General features: G+C 36.4%; 1 long non-coding RNA gene across 1 annotated transcript in view; it reads right to left on the bottom strand.

Annotated features, from left to right (window-relative positions):
* Positions 1-11,782, bottom strand: part of LOC110223774 (uncharacterized) — a 47,001-nt gene extending 35,219 nt beyond the window's left edge. The window contains exon 1 of the long non-coding RNA XR_002328780.2: positions 11,723-11,782. This is a non-coding gene — a long non-coding RNA (uncharacterized LOC110223774). The remainder of the gene's footprint in view (positions 1-11,722) is intronic.
* Between the last annotated feature and the right edge of the window lie 10,248 nt (positions 11,783-22,030).

Raw genomic sequence — 22,030 nt, 5'->3', positions numbered from 1 at the left:
AGACATCATCTTTCAAGAAATTATTAAGGAAAACTGCCCTGACATTTTAGAACCAGAGGGCAAAATAGAAATTGAAAGAATCCACTAATCACCTCCTGAAAGAGATCCCCAAAGGAAAACTCCTAGGAATATTGTAGCCAAATTCCAGAGTTCCCAGGTCAAGGAGGAAATATTGCAAGCAGCCAGAAAGAAACAATTCAAGTATGGTGGAAACACAATCAGGATAACACAAGATTTAGCAGCTTCTACATTAAGGGTCCAGAGGGCATGGAGCATGATATTCCAGAGGGCAAAGGAGATAGGACTACAACCAAGAATCACCTACTCAGCAGAACTGAGTATAATCCTTCAGGGTAAAAAATGGTCATTCAATGAGATAGGGGACTTTCAAGCGTTCCTGAGGAAAAGACCAGAGCTGAATAGAAAATTTGACTTTCAAATACAAGACTCAAGTGAAACATGGAAGAGGTAAACAGGAAAGAGAAATGGTAAGAGACTTATTAAGGTTGGACTGTTTACATTCCTGCATGGAAAGATGATATTTTTAACTCATGAGTCCTTTGTCAGTATTAGGGTAGTGGGAGGGAAAAAAATTATATGTATATATACAAAGACAGAGGGCACAGAGTGAGTTTAAGATGAAGGGGTGATATCTGGAAAATAAAATTAAGGAGTAAGAGAGGATTGCACTGGGAGAAGGAGAAAGAAAGAAGTAGAATGGGGTAAATTATCTCACGTGAAACAGACAAGAAAAGGCTTTTACAGTGGAGGGGAAATGGGGGATGGAAGAGGGAATGAGTGAATCTTATTATAGGATTTGGCTTAAGGAGGGAATAACATACACAATGGGGTATGGAAATCTATAGGAAAATAAGGGAGGAAGGCGACAAAAGATCAGGGGGTTGATAGAGGGGAGGGCAGATTAGTAGAGGGGATAATCAAAAGCAAACACTTCTGAGGAGGAAAAGGGTGAAAAGAGAGAATAGAATAAATGGGGGGTAGGATAGGAGGAAGGGAAATATACTTAGTTTTTCACAACAGGACTACTATGGAAGTGTTTTGCATGACTACACATCAATAATCTGTATCGAGATGCTTGCCTTTTCAATGAGGGTGGGTGGGGAGGAAGGAAGGGAGAAAATTTGTAACCCAAAGTTTTAAAAACGTATGTTAAAAATTAAAAAAAATGTTTAAGTTAAAAAAAATTTAAGTTAAAAAAAAAGTGGATCACACACTTCTTCTCTGTGCTCTCATCTGAATTAATGTTAACCCTACTAACATCCTTATCTCCCAGATCATCATCAAGTTTCTTCAATTCCAAGACCTTTGTCTTCATTTTACTTCAGTTATCCTTTAGCTATCACACCTTTGACCTTGCTACTAGAAACTGTTCCTCCTCCAAGATCTTAAACTTCAAGATCCTGCTTTATGACCATGCAATCTGTGTCCTCCTCCCTTTCTTACTATCTCATTTCTCATAGATCTATTCTTCATCACTGCTCTGAGTTATCCCTCAGCTCTGTTGTCTCCTTACCCTATTCTGCCCTCTCTTTTACAGTCTTGTACCTATAGTTGAATCCTTGAATCACTTATCCCTTTGACCTTGTATTGTTCACACACTGACCCTGGGCCATCCCTGCTCCATCTTCTTTACTGCTACTCCCAAGTGACTAAATGTTCTTAGAGGAAGTCATGAAGCTAATAAGACTGGATCTATTGAACATTAATAATAATCAATAAATGCTTATTGAATTGGATTGGATTTTACCTACCTCCAACTGAACCATAAACACTAGATAGCAATGCTTATATTCATTTCATTTTACTTCTGATCACTGCCCACAACAGCTATCCCAAATCCTCTGCTTTTCTTAAACCACTAATTCTACTTTCATCTCTTTGTCTCAGCAGTTGACATTGTTCCTAATTTACTGAGATTAAAGCATTGTATCACGAGCTCCCTTATCTCCTCTAATCCATGTATCAAAACTTCTCTGTCTTCACCAATATTAAGATTCCCATGTTCCAATCTCCCAAGCCAAGATGTTCCTTCACTTTGAAAAAGCTAACCTAACCAAGGGGGGCAGTGGAGACTAGAGAGATGTTGCAATGGATAGAGTATTAGGCTTGGAATCAGGAAGACATGAATTTAGTCTTACCTCAGACACTTCCCTGTCTCTTAATCTCTTTCAGATTTGGTTTCATTATCTGTGAAATGAAGATGATAATAATCCCTCGAAGGGTTGTTGTATAAGCATTTTGCAAACATAAACCATTATATAAAGGTTAGTTATTGTTAGCAAGAGAGAAAAGTATTCATCTAGAGAGATTGATGTGTATACACAAGAAACTCATAAACTAACCTAGATATTTTTAAAGATGTAAAAAAAAAAATTCAAGCAATTGCAAGTAATAGAGAGTGAATACAAAAGCATGATTCTGCAAAAAAAAATAGTGTTTGGAATGTTAAAGGTCAGAAATGATCTGAGATTGGTGATAAATTTTAAGAACAATAACTACGACAACAAAGGTTTTTTCTGTTTTTCTATATTAGGGAAAAGCAAATAAAAAAAGTGATAGAGCAGATGGAATAATGGTAATAGATGATGGAAAAATGCAGGACTTCTCAAACCTTATTTTGTTCTGTTTTCTCTGCCAAGGAGAATGATCTTTGGACTGGAAAGAACAGAACAAGAATGGCTAATAGGAAATTGAAACCCAGAATAAAAAGGGAAATAATATGAGGGCAACTACCTGAACTTAAGGAGTTCAAGTCACCAGGTGCAGATGAACAAGATGTCAGGGCATTGAAAGAACTGATAATGTCCCACCTCTGAAAGACTGTGGAAAACAAACAAACAAAAAAAGGTGTCAGGGATTAAAAAAATCAGTATTCCCCAAAAAAGTTAAGAGATGAGAGGTTGTGATCTACAGTTAGTGTTTGACTTTGAGTCTTGGGTAAATTCTAGAACTTAATAAAAGGATGCTCTGTGAGCATTTTGGAAAGGGAAGTGGTCATGTCTATGAGCCAATATGGCTTCAACAAAAACGAACATGCTAGAACAGCCCAATTTCCTTTATTTTTTAAAAAATTTTTTTTACTGTGTTATTAGACAGGCAGAGAAAGGCAGTTCTCAACTTAAGCAGTATTTATTAAATTTCTACTATGTATAAGATATATATTAGATGTGTAAGACTGGGGACCCAGTGATAAAATATGGAATAAGCCTTGCCTTTAAGGCAAGGAATAGGGGGAAGATACCCATACAAATAAATTGACAGCAATGTGAGTAAAGATAGTGTACAAAAACTGAAGGAGTCAGGAAAGTCTCCAAAGAGGAGGTAGAATCTGAGATGAGCTTTAAAGAAAGACAAAGGAGGCAGAGAGGAGGAGAGACTACAATATAGGGATTAGGGACACAATCTATGCAAAGGCACAAAGATGAAATGTCAACTTTGGAGAAGCACTACTAAGCCAATTTGGGGGAAATGTACAATGTAAAAGGAAGCAATTTTGAGACTTTTTTTAAAATTACCCTCACTAAATGAAATCCATATTTTTCTTATTTAAAAAAAATGCTTTTGATATTTATGTCAATTAGTCAATGAATATTTATTAAGTGCCTGCAACATTACAGATACTGTGCTAAATTCTGGGTTTAAAAGAGTTAAAAGACAGTCCTTGACCCTCTGTATCAGCTGCTACCTGAAATCCAACCTCCCTTCTCCCATTGAACTTTTTCCTCACAAAAACAGTTCAGGAAAACCAAATGACACTGAAATCACTTCTGACAGTGTATTTTATGTTCTATTCACTTAATCTTTCACCTCTCTACCGAGAAGGAGGTATATTTCATCATCTATTCCCCAAGGCCCAAGAATGACCACTATACTACAATGTCTTTAGCTGCCTTCCAGTATCATTTTCATTTACTTTGTTGTAATCCTTATACATATTGTTCTCCAGCTTCTGCTTCTTTCACTCTGAATCACCTCCTACAAACCTTCCAATGACAGTTATATAAATACATGGTGAAAATATCTATCTATCTATCTATCTATCTATCTATCTATCTATCTATCTATCTATCTATATATATATATATATATATATATATATATATATATAGCTTGGCAACAAATTTGGCCTTGTTGGTGTGTGTATGTGTAAAAAAAATGTTTTTAGATCAACAACAAACTATAGTGTAATGACACTGATGGAACTGACTGACTCTAAAGAGTCACTTATAGATCAACTCATTATTCCACCATATGAGTTCCAAGGAAATACTACAAAGAAAGCTTCTCTGAAGATGAATGCAGAAAAACTCATCACTGGAGGACAGAATCCCTAGGAGTACTTGATATTGTATAACTTTTATATATCTATATCTATATTTTTGCCTCTATCTATCTATCTATCTATGACGACAGCTTCTAAGAAAAGATGTCTTCCTTTTGCCATTCTTCTGATCCTTTCTTTTCTGGGTAACTCTAGACCTTTCCTAAGTACTTTAGAGGAACATTTGTGGTGGTCTAAATGTTTTTTCTTTGCAATCTGACCGACTCTGGCTCACATAGGAAATTCTTTACATCTGTCTAGTTATCCTAGTTATCAACTAGGTTTATATAATTACTCTAGAGACCAAGGCCTTAGAGTAGTTGGAATATAAAGAGATACAGATTTATCTGGTTAAGACTCTATAAGAGAACATGGATGGTGGTAGTATCAAGAGGACTTCAGTCTAATTTCTAATGCACTTTATCAATTTCAACCCAAGAAATATATTTGCCAGCAAGTAAATGTCTACAATCCATTATAGCCTGAAATCCATCCTTTTTTTAAATGTGTGTGTTATGGAATAAACCTACAAAGGTTAGCTGGAAAAACCTTATGAAAAATTTGAAATCTGAAGCTGAGGTATTTATATTTTATCCTGGAAGTAATAAATAGGAAGCTGAGGGTTTGGGGGCAGACAATGACACAATCAAGGTTGTGTCTTATTTTGGAAGTTTATTTAGGCAACTGTATGGAAGATGGATTGGATGGGTAGAAACTGAAATCAGGGAGGCATTCCCAATAATACAGAGAAGAGGTGATGGGAGCTTAAACTAAGGTAATGGTCATGTGAATCAAGATTAGGAAACAAATGTAAAAGATATTGTGGAGGTAGAAACAATAAGACTTGGCAACTAATTAGATATTGAGGGTGAGGCAAAGGCAAGAGTTAAGATGGATGAGGGTGGCAATAACTCTTCAGATACCCAGTTAACTGAGTCACTAGAAGGGTGCTGGGTATCTTTATGAAAATAAAGACATTTGGAAGAGTGTATTTATGGAAGAAGGTAATAAGTTTTGTTTTAGAACATGGTGAATTCCAGAAATTGATGGAACATAGAGGTATACATGTCTAATAGAAAGTTGATGTGGAAGTAGAATTACAGAAAGATATTAGGACTGCAGTTAGATTTTAAGTCATCTTCACAAATATGATAATTTAACCCATGGGAGCATATGCAGTCATGAAGGGAGAGAACATAGAGGAAAAAAAAATAGGAGTTCCAGGACCTAAGCTCTGTGGATGTTTACAATTTTGGTTTTGTGATGGCAGACAAAGGATATTTCCTTTTCTTTTTGGACTAGACAGACAGATAGAGAGAACTTGAAAAGAAAGAGAACAGGATTGAGGACACAAGTAGAGGTATCAGCCTTGGCAAAGGAGAAGGGTAACTTCTGCCTCCATTAATGGAGGAAAGAAAGAAAGGTAAAGATGTAGGACATTTTTAAATATGAAGATGAGTATATGAAGGAGCTCATGATGGATGACCTCAATTTCCTCAGAAAGATAGGAAGCAGGAGAAGTTAGGATGGCATGGAGCGGGGTATGAAAGAAAAGAAGATATTTTTGGATAACAACTACAAGGAAGAAGGCTAGAGAGTCAATTAAGAAAGCATAAAATTATTGCCTGTGTAATTACTTCTAACTACGACTTCATTTACTTCAGTACTTCCACAGATCCAATTTTATCATTGTAATGCCTCCATTGATTCACATTACAATGTTTCCCTGTCAGAGTAGATACTTGTGGAAAAAATTTAAATTTAAAAAATAGCCAACTTTCTGATGATGGGCCTCTGAACTTAGCTCAGCTGGGCCTCAGACGACAGACATGGCATTTATCATCAAGACCCATGCCAGAAACCTTTCCACCTTGGCAGGACTCCCCAGTGTTTTTGCCTCACTAATTTAGGTTTCAAGAACCCATTGTCACATTTTAAGTTTATCTAATTTCATGTCAATCCTTCAGAAGGACTTGATTGCTACACTCTAACAAGAGGTAGTTTCCTACCCTCTGCCTTTTCTCAATATAAATTTACACTAAATGGCATCATCATCTTTCATTTTGCTAAATTAAGTAAGATCCTGTGGCTATTTCCCTATTTCCATACAAAACACTTTCTGATGTCTGTCCCTCACTGTTTTTGAACTCCTTCCTAATTTTCTCTTTTGGGCAAATTTGATTAAAATTACACTCTTCCAAATCATTTAGGAGGCAGAGGAAAAGTAAAGGCATTAGAAAACCTAAAAGATAACATGATTTGACTACTAAACTCTGTGGACTTAGATGAGTCTGAAGTGTTCTCAGAATGATATGATCATTGATGGTTTGCTCTTTTTTCTACAAAAAATTATCTTAATTTCCCCTTTAGCTTTTCCTTCACGTTCATAAAAAAGCGTAAGGTGATTGATTAATGCTGTTTAGAGAACCTCATTCTTAATTAATGACTTATTTTTTTCCTCGTACACTTGACTCCGGAAAAAGACCAACAAATATGAACTATTTTTAGTTACCAAATTCAAAAAAGGACACCTGGTAATTTGCCAGCTACATCTGGCCTACGCTTGAATTTCGAGTTGTCCATGGTCAAGGAGTCTTCTTATCTGTGGTCTGATGAAATACTCCCAAACCATGTTATAAACAGAGGCTGAAGCAGGCTAGAGGCAAAAAGCATGTCTTTATGAGCTACTGAAATAGTCTGCAACAAGGTAGAAATTCAATCTGAGGGTGGAGACCGAATTGAAGTCAAGGGTAAAAGCCAGAGTCAGCAAAACCAGAAATAAGGCTGGTCAAAGGAGAGGGTCTGAGCGATAAAAAGGGCTTACTGCATTTAGTTGTGCTCAGTCTAACTGGGAGCCTCTGTAGATTTTTAAATCAGTGCAGATAGATTTAGTGCCTCTGAGTCTGATCTCCTTGATGGGCTAACTCCAGAATGGGAAGCATCAGTGATAAGATCAGCAGCAAAATATTACCACATTTAACAAGCTGGCTAGCAAATTGGAATATGCTAAAGCATAGAAGAATCAGTTTTTTTTAAAAGTCAGTCATCTCTACCCATATTAGTCATATTAGTTAAACTCTAGTTTCTTCTCTGTGAAACTTAGTTTAACTAGTTGCATTGTGGTGTTTCAGATGTGATTTTAGAAACAAAGGGGAAAGATAATAATCTCCAATATTTTCTGCATCATCCCCTAAAAGGATTTATTAAGTGTCTAACTACTTGTTGTTTTGTGGATACAGCAGTAATTAGATATAAACAGCTTCTGCACTCTAGAAATTTTACGATCTTGAATAATATATCAGTCTTTAGTCTTTAAATAAGTCCCTAAAGTTTTCTTAGCATATGCTCAATCAATATAGCTTTTTAGAGACAGGATTTAATAAGACTGATTTTAGATACATTCAAGAAAAAAAATTATGTCTAAAAGAATGTATTGGATCACTCATGACAGCATTAGTTCAATTTTTCAGTCAAAGAGAAACCAAACTTCAATTAATGATGGCATTCTGTCTTCTCTCTTCATAAAAAAGAAAAGAAAAAAAAAGTCAAAGATATGTAATGATGCTCAGGCCCATCCTATAGATAAGAAACTAAGAACTCAACATATATTCTATCTTCTTCTCAAAATTAATCGTGTAGAAAAGGGGAAACTTACTATACTATTCCCTTTCTTGAATATCTAGACCAAATTTGTCTCTTTGTAGCTTCAAGCCATACTTTCTTAGATTTTCACTTCAGAGCTGAAAAAGAACAAATCCAATCTACCTTCTCTATGACAGCTTTGGATTGTTATAGAAGAGGGTTGTTTGTTGGAGTTTCTATGAGAACAAAGTAAGTTTATGTAACAACACCCTTTTAAAGTTATAGGGTATTTAAACCTTGTTTGGGTTCCTACCTATACAAATTCTTGTTTCATTCTCCCATTTCTCTTCTCTGAAACCCCTTCCTCAGATAAGCCAAAAATTAATCATAGAGTCATCAGTATAAGACTGGAAAGGATCTTCACCTAATCCAAGCTGCTCATTTTACACATCAGGAAATTGGGGCCCAGAAAGATTAAGTAACTTGCTTAAAGTCACACAGATAGGATTCAGGTGCTATGACTCTCCACTCTTTCATTGTTCTTTTCATTGCACCATGTTGCCTCAATCACATGATGTATATTCTAAAGGTGCTCCTTCCTGCCCGCCCCCCATAAAAAAGATAACTTAAATAAGAAATGTAGGGCAAATGTCTGGAAAATACCCTCAATGCCTTTACTCAAACAAAAGTACCTGCCACTGACTCAGTTCTGAGCTGTGTTTAACAGCCTGACGCCCACACTTGGCAAGCAGGAAACTAGGTTAAAATTTTGCCCATTTGATAATATGGAATGATTATGCATTTTCTTGACAGGTTCCCTTCACCTTTTGCAGCTGGATTGGTAAGTCTTTAGAATCCTAAAGCTAATGCATGGAAAAGGAAAGGACCCAAAAGGCAAGTCTAGCACACCTGACTCAGAGCCAAGCTTGGCATCTGATGGCATGAGGAATAGCCTCAATCTCTGCACATCCCCAGTGGAATAGGAGAAAAGGAGAGATTCCATTTTCTGTAGCCATTTTTTAAAATTTTGATTTTTTTGGTTACATTTTAAATTCTGAAATGTCTCTCTCTTCCCTCCCCACCTGAACTAGAGGACACCATTTGACACAGATTTATAAACATATGTAAAACCATACTATCTGTACTTCTATTTATCAGTTCTTTCTCTGGAGGTTGGATAGCATCTTCCTTCACAGGTTCTTTATAGTTGATTTGAATATTTATAGTATTCACATAGCCATTTTCTAACCTCCTTGTCCTTCCTTTCTCGTTCAACCTTTGCATTCCTTGCTTCTCAATCTTCTTGTTCACGCTAGAAGTGTACCTGCAAGATCAAAATCTGGAATCCAAAACGTGTGGAGTCCAAAATATGTCTCTTGTTGTTGCTGATGTTGATGCTGCTGTTGTTTGTGTGGGAGGCAGCTCAGAGAGTCTTCTCAGGGAACAAAGCTTTCTGCCCCAATGCTACATGGGGAATGGAATTCAGAGAAATATATAGTCTTTTCCTATCCAGACATAAACACTTATAAGGTACCTCTTAATAAATCACATGCCCAATATGCATGAATTGTAGAAGTTTGGGATATTGTAATTTGTGATATCATCTCAGGACTCCGGGCAGATCAAAGATCCAAAAAAAGGGCTGGTTTTTATTGGTTCTCTGGCACAATCTCCATTTTATACCCTGAGGGAAAATTCTACTAGCTCCGTATCACCTCTTGATACCAACACAATCATTCACAGCATGCGGCCTTTTTTCCTAGAATACATCTAGTTTGGTGTGGGAAAACAAGCTCTTAAAGAGTTAAGTACATGAGAATGTTATTTCAGTGACTTTCTAGCTGGGTAAATCATGTTGCACTGGTCAATCTACTAGCAGCTTGCATTTGCTAAATTATTTTCCTTCAATGTGGAGTGAGGTGTGGTTGAAAACATTTGAACTGACCATTTGAGTCTCGGATGTAACTCAATATTCGTGACTTAGGAAGGCGTCTTGTTCTTTTGGTATGTCACTTTTGTCTTGGAGGTTGAGCTTGGCAGTTGTGCCATAAGATATGATGCCTACTAGCTCATTCACCTTATTAATTATATTGACATTGATTAAGAGTTACTCAGCATACCCTTTTTCTAGGATGATATTGTCTGATGCAGTGTACAAGTTCTTAAAGTGTATGGGAATCTCTTCTGCATTTGAGGAAGAGTATATCAATTGAGAAGGCAGAATAATATTGAAATGGGAAATTGATAGGGATCGCTGTGTTTCTTAGGCTATTTACAGTTTGTTTGTGTTCAGGATGGTTCAGCATTGAGAGATGGTGAGGCAGCAAGGAACAGGGCAGGGAAAAAGAACACACGTTCTATGGTGTATTAAAATTGTATCTTGTTCTGGTCCCCCTGACCACTCCCCTCTTCTAGTCAATATAGCAAATAAGTTTATAAGTAGCCAGTAGAAAGGGGCAATAGCAGGATGTAAGATTGCAAAGGGGGACCTGAAAGTCACATAAAAACCATCCTAAAGATCAAAGGAGCATAATTAACGAATTGTATCATATGTTAACCAAAATTCCCATCCTGGTAGTATGTGTTGAATCAGCAGAAGCCATCTTGGTGCCATGGTCAGAGCCTTTTGGTCCTATAATATGTAAATGTCAGACAAGTTCCAGACATTCAGCAGATTACCAAAAGGTACTGATAATTTTGAGATAATGGGGACACATTAACTTTAAAGTTTTACTGACACCTTTGGATGATTTGTACTACCCCAACGCGGAATAGCTAAGAGTTAGTCCATTCCCCTCAAAAAACACTATAAAAATGAGATGTTAAACTCTCCCCTCCCTCAGGACTCTTCCACTTCCATCAGGTCTATGATGCCTAGTATTCCCAACTCTAATTCATGCTTATGTGTCTGATACTCTTTGCCTCTCCTCCTCCCCCATCCCTACTGTATACCCCACACCATCTGACTCTGTATCCCTTTCATTGGTTGTCTTTGCTGTGCTCTTTACCCTCATATGTCTATGTCTACTTGAAATGTGATTGCTGCCCCATTTCCCACTTAGTCATGGTCTTTCCCAGTGAGTAACCAAAGAACTGGATGTGCCTTCCCCTGTATCATTATTTAACAAATTAATTTTCAACTCATGTGGTCTCTCTCTATTCCCAAGTACACATATTACTAGACTTGTCATTTTTCTGACCAGGAGTTCATTAGGGACATATTGACCATTTGCAAGTCACAAAGTCACGTTTCACACTCAACCACACCTACAAACACACACAAAAAAGGAAGTTTTCCGTTAGCAAACATGACAATACCTGAATTCAAGTGTGTTTTAGTTGGTGAGATAACTAGCTAGTAGAGTATCCAGTAATAGTCTATACCAAGGGTGGGGAACCCACAGCCTCAAGGCCACATGTAGCTCTCTAGTCCTCAGGTGTGGCCCTTTGAATACAAACTTCGCAGAACAAAGCCCCTTAATAAAAGAGTTTGTTCTGTAAAATTTGGACTCAGTCAAAAGCTCACCCAAGGACCTAGAAGGCCATATGTGGCCTTGAGGCTGCAGGTTCTTCACCCCTGGTCTGAACATACATATAAACACACATGAACACACACACACACACACACACTCACACACACACACACACACACAAACACTCCTCAATACAATTTTGTCCATGAGAAGATAGATTAGAGATGAAATGAGAGATGCAACAGAAGGTTCATTCTAATATATGGATGGCAGGGTAGGGGAGGTAACTATAGCAATAATCTGTAATATATGGCTTGAGACTCACCTGTGGATCATTTGGATACAGGCCAGTCTCCTCTGCTACTGTAGGTCCTGAATGTAGAATTATTTTTTTTGTGGATGCTATTGTGACTTCAATGTTCCAAAATAGAACATTGTGCAGCTGGACTTTATTGTTTTGTGTGATAGTTCTGTTATGCTTTAAACTGAGTCTGTGTTTATTTAATAGGCTAATATTGTAGTATTTGAAAACACTGTTGTTCCACTAGAAGGCAATTAAGTGGATTAATCTTTGAACTTATCATGCACAACATTCTTTTCTACGATAATAAATTTTTACATTTCATTCAAAATTGTACTTTGCAATTACAAATAATCATGTACCATGTCCCTTATCCTGCAACAGTATCATCTTTTTTAAAAAAAAGTTATAATTTATTTGCACAAATTCCTGTTTACATTTGTAGGCAGTGCCACCTTTGGCCAGTAGATAGCACTCAAGATATTTCAATAAATAGAGAGGAGAAATCTTGGAGTGATTTTTACTCTACCAAATGAACAGCGGATAAGTCCATCTGTATCTCAGCAGAGGAGAAAATCGTCAATTCTGTGTAATTATAAATGAAGGCTTTCCTACCAATCATCAAGTGGCATCTTAATGCATACCTGTATGTTATGAGCAATGTAGGAAAATTAGCCCACCTGTTTCCCAAAGCAATTACTGTCTATAGACAGGAAGGAGTCACTCATTGATAGGAATGGAAACATTAAAAAAAAAATCAGCTGATTACCAACACTAAGCCTCACTTGCGTAATAGTCATATACCTCGTTATATCCTTCTATTTTGGCAAATAGAATAAAAAAGGCTTAAAATGCAACACCATGTAAGACTCTCTGATCCTACTATAGAGAAGGGTATTATGCAAATGGCTTATCTTTTGACAAATACTGTACTTGAGTGTGTGTATTGGGGGGGGAGATGGGGGGACCTAGAAAGCTAGGTGGCAATGAGGAATGAATTTTAACTTTGCAACGCAAGTGGAATATACCCTGGTTTGTTGAAACCTGTTTTTGAATGTAGAGGCAAATTGCTCTGTCTAGACATGATTTCCTGTGTGCATAAAGGAAACTTCAATAATCACTTAGGTGTAAAGGGTGACAAGAAAAGCTGACACTGATATTTTGAATAATCTGCCACATGTGAAAGAAAAAGAAACTGGTGCAGTTCAACAATCACAATGTATCTGCTAAAGTTAATTCATGTGTGTGGTGCCCAGGTGGTGGATGTAGCATATATGTATTGTCCATCCTGTCACAGCTGACTGGAATTGGGGAAGCCAGAAGTAGAGAGCCATTGAAAGGGCAAATCCAAATGATATTTGAGGCAATACAGTGAGGAAAGACCATATCAAGAAAAAAGTCAGCTGCAAATTCAATTTGGGGAAGTAACCAAAGATACATTTACATTTTTGACCTGTGGGAAGTAGAAGAGGTAAACACCTGTAAAAAAAAAAATCAGGGAAGGCAACTTCTACCTCTCTCTCAAGGCCCAACCAACCACAAACCTTTGAAGGTTATTACAGCCAACTCTCCTTAGTGGTGATAGAATCTGCACTTGAAAGTGCCATTTCTGTAAGCTGCTTTAAGAATTTTCTAAATTTGCCCTATTTAGAGAAAACATTCCATAGTATCATAAAATTGAATGTTATATTCTGCTGGAAGCACAATGACAGGCTCAAGTCATGCTTCTGAGCCTTACTGGTTGAGTGACCCCAGCACTTAACCTCTCAGTACTCTTGGCAACTCACCAGAACTGTAAAAGGCAGGGAAGATGTGGATCTGCATTGGTAGAAGGAGTTCCCTCACCTGCCAGTCCCCTACATTGATGACCACAGGTACCTGGCCTTATTCTTGCTGACCAAATTGCATTCCTTATGTAATATATAGCACTGCAGCACTCTCAGTTTATTATAGAAAGCCCAGGAAGTAGATGTTATCTTCTTTTTCTAGCGCCAGCAATGTAAGGGTTCTGTTGAATTCAGAATCATTGCGTTTTGAAAAAAAAAAATGCCATACCTTTCCTCCTTGCTTAAAAGATGAGATAATTCTGATTCATGTCCTTGAGGGAAAGCTACAGTATTATGTCTTCTTCCATGCTCTTCCTTCATATCATCTTTTCTGCACTTTACTGATTGTAAATGCAGAAACTATAGAAAGCCTGCATTGATACCAATATATTATTATTAGGAGACATAAAAGAAGATACACAGTTTGATGAGTGGACACTCTTGGATGTTTTATAGGATTTTTATACGAGTAGGTGGACATGAGTCACACAGGTCAGGATGGGTAGAAATCTGTACCATAGCAAGGGGGTACCCACATTAATAAGAGCACACATCCACTGAAGAAATTCAAGAAAGAATAGACTTTATTTAGAGATTTTGAGAGGAAAGCTTTTTCAGAATTAAGGAGTTCTCATTTAATAGGCTAGGAGTGATACTCCAATACTTGTCTGTATGCTCCTTTCCCTTATTTTTCTCTTTCTTGGGAGATGTAAAATCTCTATCTGCACATCTCCTGACTTGTATACTGGATGCAGGAAGTGAAATAGCCAATGTGACACCCATTATGTTGGGCACTTAGAGAGAAAAAGATGACTATAGACTAGGCAGTCTTAAGTTCACATGTATTGGTGAATGAAGGAATACACAGAAGTAAAGGTAACAAAAGCTTCTTATCTTAATCAATCCAGGTTGGCACAGATGTGATTTGTATAGTCTAGGAAATAGCATTATGTTGCTCCTGCAATCCCAAAGTAACTGACTATTGATCTATTTGTTTTATTCATCCCAAAGATATCTAGGAAATCCATGCTTCTCTTTCCCCCAATATTTTCTTCTAGGAAAGAGGTATCAACCACAGGAAATTGAGCCTTTTTTTCCCTAAGGAATGTGGTAAGCACAGCAGTCATCAAAAGGGAGAATCCAGTTCCGCTCTAGCGAAGTGTTATCATTTGAATCTGATCTAAATCAATTAGTGCAAATATATTATTATACCTATAAAAATGTCCCTATTACTTCCCAAATAATGAAGAAGATAATTTCTACTTTATAGTAATGATTATCTTTACAATTGATTTGTCAAGTAGTCATAGATCCATTTTGGCATCTCATCTATTTAATTGATTCATATGTCTTAATCATGTTACCTTTGATTAGCTCTTTTGGGGAAGAAACTCTAGAAAATGTATTTCTATTTCTCATAGCATGGAGGAAAAGTCCTGGCTATACAACAGGTGGTCAATAAAGAGAGGTTTGGATGAATGAATGAATGAACAAATAAACACATACTTCCTTGGTAGACAGGCCTGTCTTATTGTTTCTATGTAAAATGAGGCTAGCCACTGGGGTGAATATTTCAGATGAAACTCATAGTTTCATAGAGTTCTTTCCTGAGTATGCCCAGTTCTATAGCTATCCATTAAAAAACTTAAGTGCCATCTCTTAGAGAAATAGTACAGGAATTTTTAACTTTTTCTTGTGTCATGGACCCCTTTGTCAGTCTGGCAAAGCATCTGGAACTCTTCTATGAATGATGTTTTTGAATGCATAAAATAAAATACATAGGATTATAAATAAAACCAACTATATTGAAATATAGTTATCAAAACATTAAGTCCACACTTTAATTTAAGAACTTGTGTTCTAGAGTCTACAAAAAGGAAATAAAGAATATTAGTTTAAAAAGCTTATTTAGGGAGAATAAATATAGTGAAGTGGAAGAGGGAAAACAAAAATAGATTAAGTTTCACATAATTGTTCAAATGGATGATTTGTAAAATCACGCAAATCTTATCAGAAATTTTAAGGTTGTAAGCCACCTTAGAAATCATCCAATTCAACCTTTTTTCCTTTCAAAGATGAAGCAACTGAGGCCTGGGACATTAAAATGACTGGTACAGTCACATGACTAATAAATTAATGCTAAAGATGAGATATAGAACCTAGATACATGAAATCAGGGTAGATGACCAGTCTTTAGTTTTGTGTTCATCCACTCTCAAAAACTATATATTCTTTAGGAAACCAACTGAAAAAGTATAACTATGGAATGATCCTCTGCCCTTCCTTCACATATTTAAAGTGCTCATTTCATCAGGTTTCTATCAATGTCTGTTCTGAAGAAGAAGGAGGAGGAGGAGAAAGAAGAGGGTGGAAGGAGGAAGAGTGGAGGAGGAAAAGGAGGAGGAGGTGGAAAAAGAGGAAGGGGAGGAGGAGGAGGAAGAGGAGAAGGAGGAGAAGGAGAAGAAGAAGAAGAAGAAGAAGAAGAAGAAGAGAAGAAGAAGAAGAAGAAGAAGAAGAAGAAGAAGAAGAAGAAAACAGGAAGAGGAGGAGAGGAAGGAAGGAAAGGAAGGAAGGAGGAAGGGAGGGAGGGAGAAGAGGGCCATAGCTTCTGATTCAAAATACTGTTTTATATGTTATTTCATCCATATTTGTATATTGTCAATCAACACCAAGTATTGAGCATCCACTGTAGCCACATCATCATTTGAGACAATGTGGGGAGATACAAGGATCAGAAAAAAAGATAAAACCCTAATCTCCAAGGAGCTTACAATATAGTTTTAAATTCAGAGGGCTATAATTGATCTTATGTAAAGAATAATATATTGTGATGAGTACAACTGACTGAACTTACATTTAGCCCTCTTCCTATGCCTATATAACACTTGTTTTCTGGCTTCAGTGTACATATCAACAAAGTCAAAGGTACATACATATTAATTATATTATTAAATCATATACATAAATAAAACAACAAAAATATAAGATATTGTAACAGTTTCTGAACACAGTCCTTCTTCAAGAATGTGTTATTTTATCAGTATGGATGTTATCTATATTAATGGACATGATGACCTATCTAAGCCTTGGTAGATGGTCTTCATGAGTTGCTGTAGTGAAGAAGAAGAAGAAAAAAAAAACACCCTGTGGTTAAACCACTGATGATTAACCCATCTGATCTTAACCGAATAACAGTCACAGCTCCTATTTGCAGTTTTTCCTGCCTGGCAGGGTTTGCCAGAGCTTGTATTCCACTGGCACAGCCTTTAAAAACTCAAGGTCACCTCCATGCCATGATGAATCATCCAAGTAATACCTGAGTGGATAGAATAATGTCCTACAATTTAAATGCATTTTTAAAAAATAATCCATAAATAATTGTTTTTCAGGAGTCCTTAATCTCCCTGATGCCATAGATGTCCTGCAGGTTAATAAGTCTCTCAAACAACCTGGCCATTTCCAAATAAATTTTGCCATTGGCACCAAAACTAACTCAGCTTAGATCTATTCTTCTCTTTTCAATAGAATAAGGAAAGAATTTCTTACTTGGTTACATCTGGAAGGAAACGGTAAGAGAAGAGCTTGGAGTTATACTTGCATACTACTGTGGCAATTTTCAGTCAGAAAATCCAACAAGGAGAATGGAAGAAGTGGGAAATAGGCATTTATTAAGCATCTACTCTGTGCCAGGCACTGTGCTGAGCATTTAGCAGATATTGTTTCATTTGCTCTATTACCCAAAGGACAATAGTATTACTTTATGTCATTGGTGAAATGGTTAAACAAAAAATTTAAGTGCCACTGGAAAAATAAGGCATAGGAAGAGGGAAAGGGAGTGGGAGAATGAGGGAAGAAGATGGGAAAGAGGTAAGTAGAGGAAGAAAAAAGGAAGCTACACATGGTGGGATACCAGTAGGAGGTAGTACTGAGTCTGCCTTGCTGTTTTAGGTGCTAATATATCTGGTTGTAAGCTTGGCTGCCAAAACCTAGCCCTCCTATGTCCTGAAAGTACTTCAACCGTGACAGTTTTCCTTTATCTTCCAGACATACACTTGGATTCTTAGCACCCATAGGATTAGATCTTAGCTTCTGAGAAATCTGGGAATGTAATGGGAATAAAAGAATCTTTAGGTTGATATTAAATCAGTTTACCAATAATGACTGCAAAGCAGAGAAGAGAATAAATTTAGAACAGAAACTTATTTGAGAATTTAGGTAAAGGTTGGTGATATTTTCCACAATTTCCTCCTTTTTTTTTCTAACACAATCAGAATACTCCATCTTTTCAGTTTGTCCCTCCATTGCATTCTACTTCTCTTCTCTACTATTCACATATGGAGAATTGGAGTCTATTCTTATTGTTCAAGCAAAGAAAATTGCCCTAGTCAAGTATGTATGTATGTATGTATGTATGTATGTATGTATGTATGTATGTATGTATGTGTGTGTGTGTGTGGATAGATAGATCGATAGATAAAGTACATATGTAAGTGGGTATATATGTAATATGTGTGTATATGTATACATATAGCAGGTATAAATTATATATACTATATATGATATATTTAAATCTATACATATAAAATAAATATGCAATATATTTACATATTATACATGTATATTATTAGAAAGCCTTTCTGAGCAGGACAAAGAACAAAGCATCAAATTCATTGTATATTTATTAGGTACTAACTATATGCAATGTGTTTAGTACAGGGTACTAAGTACCTTGGACAAAAATAGATTAGATACAGATTTTGCTCTTCATGAACTTACAAACTAATAGTAAGAAATAAAAATACACAAATAATAATTGCCCAATGAAGACTATGAAAAGTATGAGGGGAAAGTTCAGGTCAGATGCTATGAGGATTCTGAGGAAAAAAGATATTTTTAAAAGTTTAATTGATGCCCCCATTTTTTTTTTGCAAAAATAATTTTCTAATATTACCTCCCCTTGTCCCATAGTCACTGCAGAACCCACTCTCATAAGGAAGAAAAAGCTAACAAACTCAGCACAGAGCCCAGACCTATAAGTATATGCTATTCATAGGCCTCCCCATACAACCCTCTACAGAGATGAGGAAAGCATGTTTAATCTCTTATCTGCAGCTAACATTGTTCTTTTTATTTAGTTAGTTATTTAATTTAATTAAATTTTACCTGTCTTTTAGTATTGTTTTCATTTACATTATAATAGTCATTCTATATATTATTGTGATAGATCACTTTTAATAGGCATTCTACAAATTGAATTAAACTGTTTCCTGCTATTGTCTGAGAAAGACAACATTGACAAACTAGGAGATTATAAAGTATCTTAACATATACAATAGTAATACCAATAACCACAAAAAGAAAATATGAATTAGCATTATATCCAAGCAAAGGAAATAGTAATTGCTTTTAGTGTGCTGAGAATGACATGGGTATGAATAAACAGATATGGTAGGAATTGCACATTGAGATAGAGTAGGATTAGGGAAACATTGCTACCTATGTTCCAATTATCAAAAAAGAATAGCTGGGTTTAATTTGTGTAACTTTTATTAATTACATGAGACACTTAATAGTTTTCTCAAACTGTCTGGAAGGGGATCCAAAAGTTGTCCAGAAGGTATACTTGTCACACTTCTTCTGATATTCTTCTCCACTAACCAAGCTAATCCTGCCAAATGTGAAATTTCTCCATAATAACTTACTGTTTTGCTTTAGTGGAATGAAAGCTCTTTGAAGGCAGGAGCTATTTTTCATTTTGACCTTGTATCCCCAATACCTGGAACAGCACCATGCACTTAGATGCTTAATAAATATTTATCAGATTGTATTGTATTGTATTGGAATTTGCCTAGGGTCAAAGAGTTAATCTAACAAAAAACCCTCTAGGTCCCTTCTAGCATTAAGAACCTTTTAAGTATCCCCAATCTTAAGGGAAAGTATCTTTCTAGTATGTAAGGTTTCAAAAGTGGTGGATGTGTCAAAATTAGTAGATTACCACTTCCTGGATGGTATTGTGAGGACACGTGTGTGTGTGTGTGTGTGTGTGTGTGTCTGCTTATGCAAGTGTGTTGAGGATTTAAAGCAGTCTCTATCGTTACAATGAGGCTGCAGGCTAGTATTGAAAGGTTGAAGTCAAGCTTCCTTTGTACTCTATCAGGAAAGTGGATTTATCCACATAATGGAGGTGAGTTTGGACATAATCCTTCAAAAGATTATAATTCTCCTTACTGATTACACATAGTTGGATCATAAATTTAGAGACAGAAGGAACCTTATAGTTCATGGAGTCCAACCCTCTCATTTCAGAGATGAAGAAACCGAGGAACAGTTAGGTTAAGTTACTTTCCTAGAGTCACATAGCTAGCAAGTATCTGAGGTGGGATTTGAACTCAAGTCATCTAGACTTTAAGTCCAGAGTTTTATCTCAAGCTACCTTTTGAATGTGATAGGTGAGAAAAAGAGGTGATTCATAGGTGACATAAAGGTTTCATTTTCCAGTGACCAGTGCCATCATGGCACCATCAATAGAAATAAAGAGAGGTACACATTTTGGAAAGGAGGTAGTGAGTTCAGCTTGGGACATACTTAGTTTGAGGTACAAGAGGCAAAATCCAAATAGGGTAAAGATATCTAGGAGGTATTTGGAAATACATCACCTTGATATATGAGTTTAAAACAGATGCTGAGTTAAAGATTTGGAAGTCATTAATGTGGAGGTTATTGTTAAAGCCAGGGGAATGGATGTAATTAACAAAGGAAAAATGTAGGAAAACAGGAGTGCACCAGGGGCCAGAGCTTAGTTCTTTCTTCTGGATCTACATTCAGAGAAAGCCTATTTAATCCTTTTACATGACTGTGGTGGCCAGAACAGCCAAGATCTTGAAAAGGTTTTGATCAAGTTCTAGCAAGAGGATTTCATAATGATAATGTTCCAGGAATAGATGGGGAAGGGTAAAGAGGAAGCTCCAACCTAAATAGAAGTGAGAGGTACAGTACAATATGGCAGGAGACAGTAAAGGGGTCAAGCTAGCAAATAACATGAATTCAAGTCTTCACACTCAAAAATGAAATGGGGGCCAAGAGCAGATGAGAGTTTCAAGCCTGTATATTTGTCTGCCAACAACACTGTTCTTCCATTTACCCACACTGCAGTCAGCTGAAAAATATGTGCAGCTGCTGCCTTCATTAATCTCCTGGGATCTATGGAATGGCCATCACTGACAGACCTTCAAATATTTGAAGACAGTATTTATTCCCCCTAGGACTTCTCTTTTCCAGTTCTAAACATTCCTAGTTCCTTCAACTGTTCCTCATTTGTCATGGTTTCAAGTCCCTCATCATGCTTGGGATGAACTACAGTTTGTCAATATGTCCCTTAAAATATAACACCTAGAACTCAATATAAAACCCCATGTGTGGATTAACCATCAAAGAATACAATGGGACTAAAATTCCCTTGTTTCCAATACTCTGTCTCTATTAATGAGGATGACTATTGCTTCACTTTGGCAACCACATCACAGTGTTGAATCATTTTCAATTTTTTGTAATCTGAAACCCCTAAAACTTTTTCACGTGAACTTCTGTTGATCCTATTCTCTTCCCATATATAGTTTATTTTTTTGGCCTAAGTGCAAGACTACACACATATATATGACTGTATATAAATATATATATATATATATATATATATATATATATATATTTCCCTCTTTTAGTTTAAGCTTCTCCTTTAAGCCTGTCAAGTTCTTTTTAGAGCCTGACTGTCATCCATTTAGTTAACGTTCCCTTCCAGCATGGTCATACATACATTTGATAATCCTGCTTTCTATTTATTCATCTAAGTTATTGGAAAATAATGAAATAACTTGAACCATGAACAAACTCCTGTGTCATGCCATTAGCAATCTGCCTTTCCACATTGACACTACTCTATCAATCAACACTCTTTGAATATGCTATTATATCAGCTATAAATTCATCTGCAGGGTCATCTAGTTGACATAATAGACAGATTGCTGGGCGTGGAGTAAGGAAGACCTAAGTTCAAATCCAATCTCAGACACTTACAGATGTGGGACCCTGGTCAAGTCACTTAACCCCTCATCTGTAAAGTGGGGATAATAATAGCACCCATCTCCCAGGGTCCTTGTGAGGGTCAAACGAGAAAATATTTGTTAATTGCCTAGCATATAGTAGGTGCTATATAAATGTTAGCTATTTTTATCAACATGTAACTCTACTACCATCCACCCCACATCTAGCTCAACCAAAAGTTATCATGAGATACATTGTAAAATATCTTGTCAAGATCCAGATACATTACACTAAGGCATTTTCCTGATCTGCTGATGTGCTAATTTGATTAACAAAGAAAATGTTAACTCAATATGATGGTTTTAAGTGACCCCATACTGGCTCCTAGAGATCACTACTTATCTTAGTACTAATGAGTTGTCTGCATAATAATACATTCTAGAATTTTCACATATATTTACTGGCCTTT

The sequence above is a fragment of the Phascolarctos cinereus genome, unplaced genomic scaffold, assembly GCF_003287225.1.
Source record: "Phascolarctos cinereus isolate Bilbo 61053 unplaced genomic scaffold, phaCin_HiC Scaffold_726;HRSCAF=1367, whole genome shotgun sequence".
NCBI lineage: Eukaryota > Metazoa > Chordata > Mammalia > Diprotodontia > Phascolarctidae > Phascolarctos > Phascolarctos cinereus.
The sequence above is the reverse complement of the archived record's forward strand: the minus strand, read 5'-3'. Positions and strand labels throughout refer to the sequence as shown.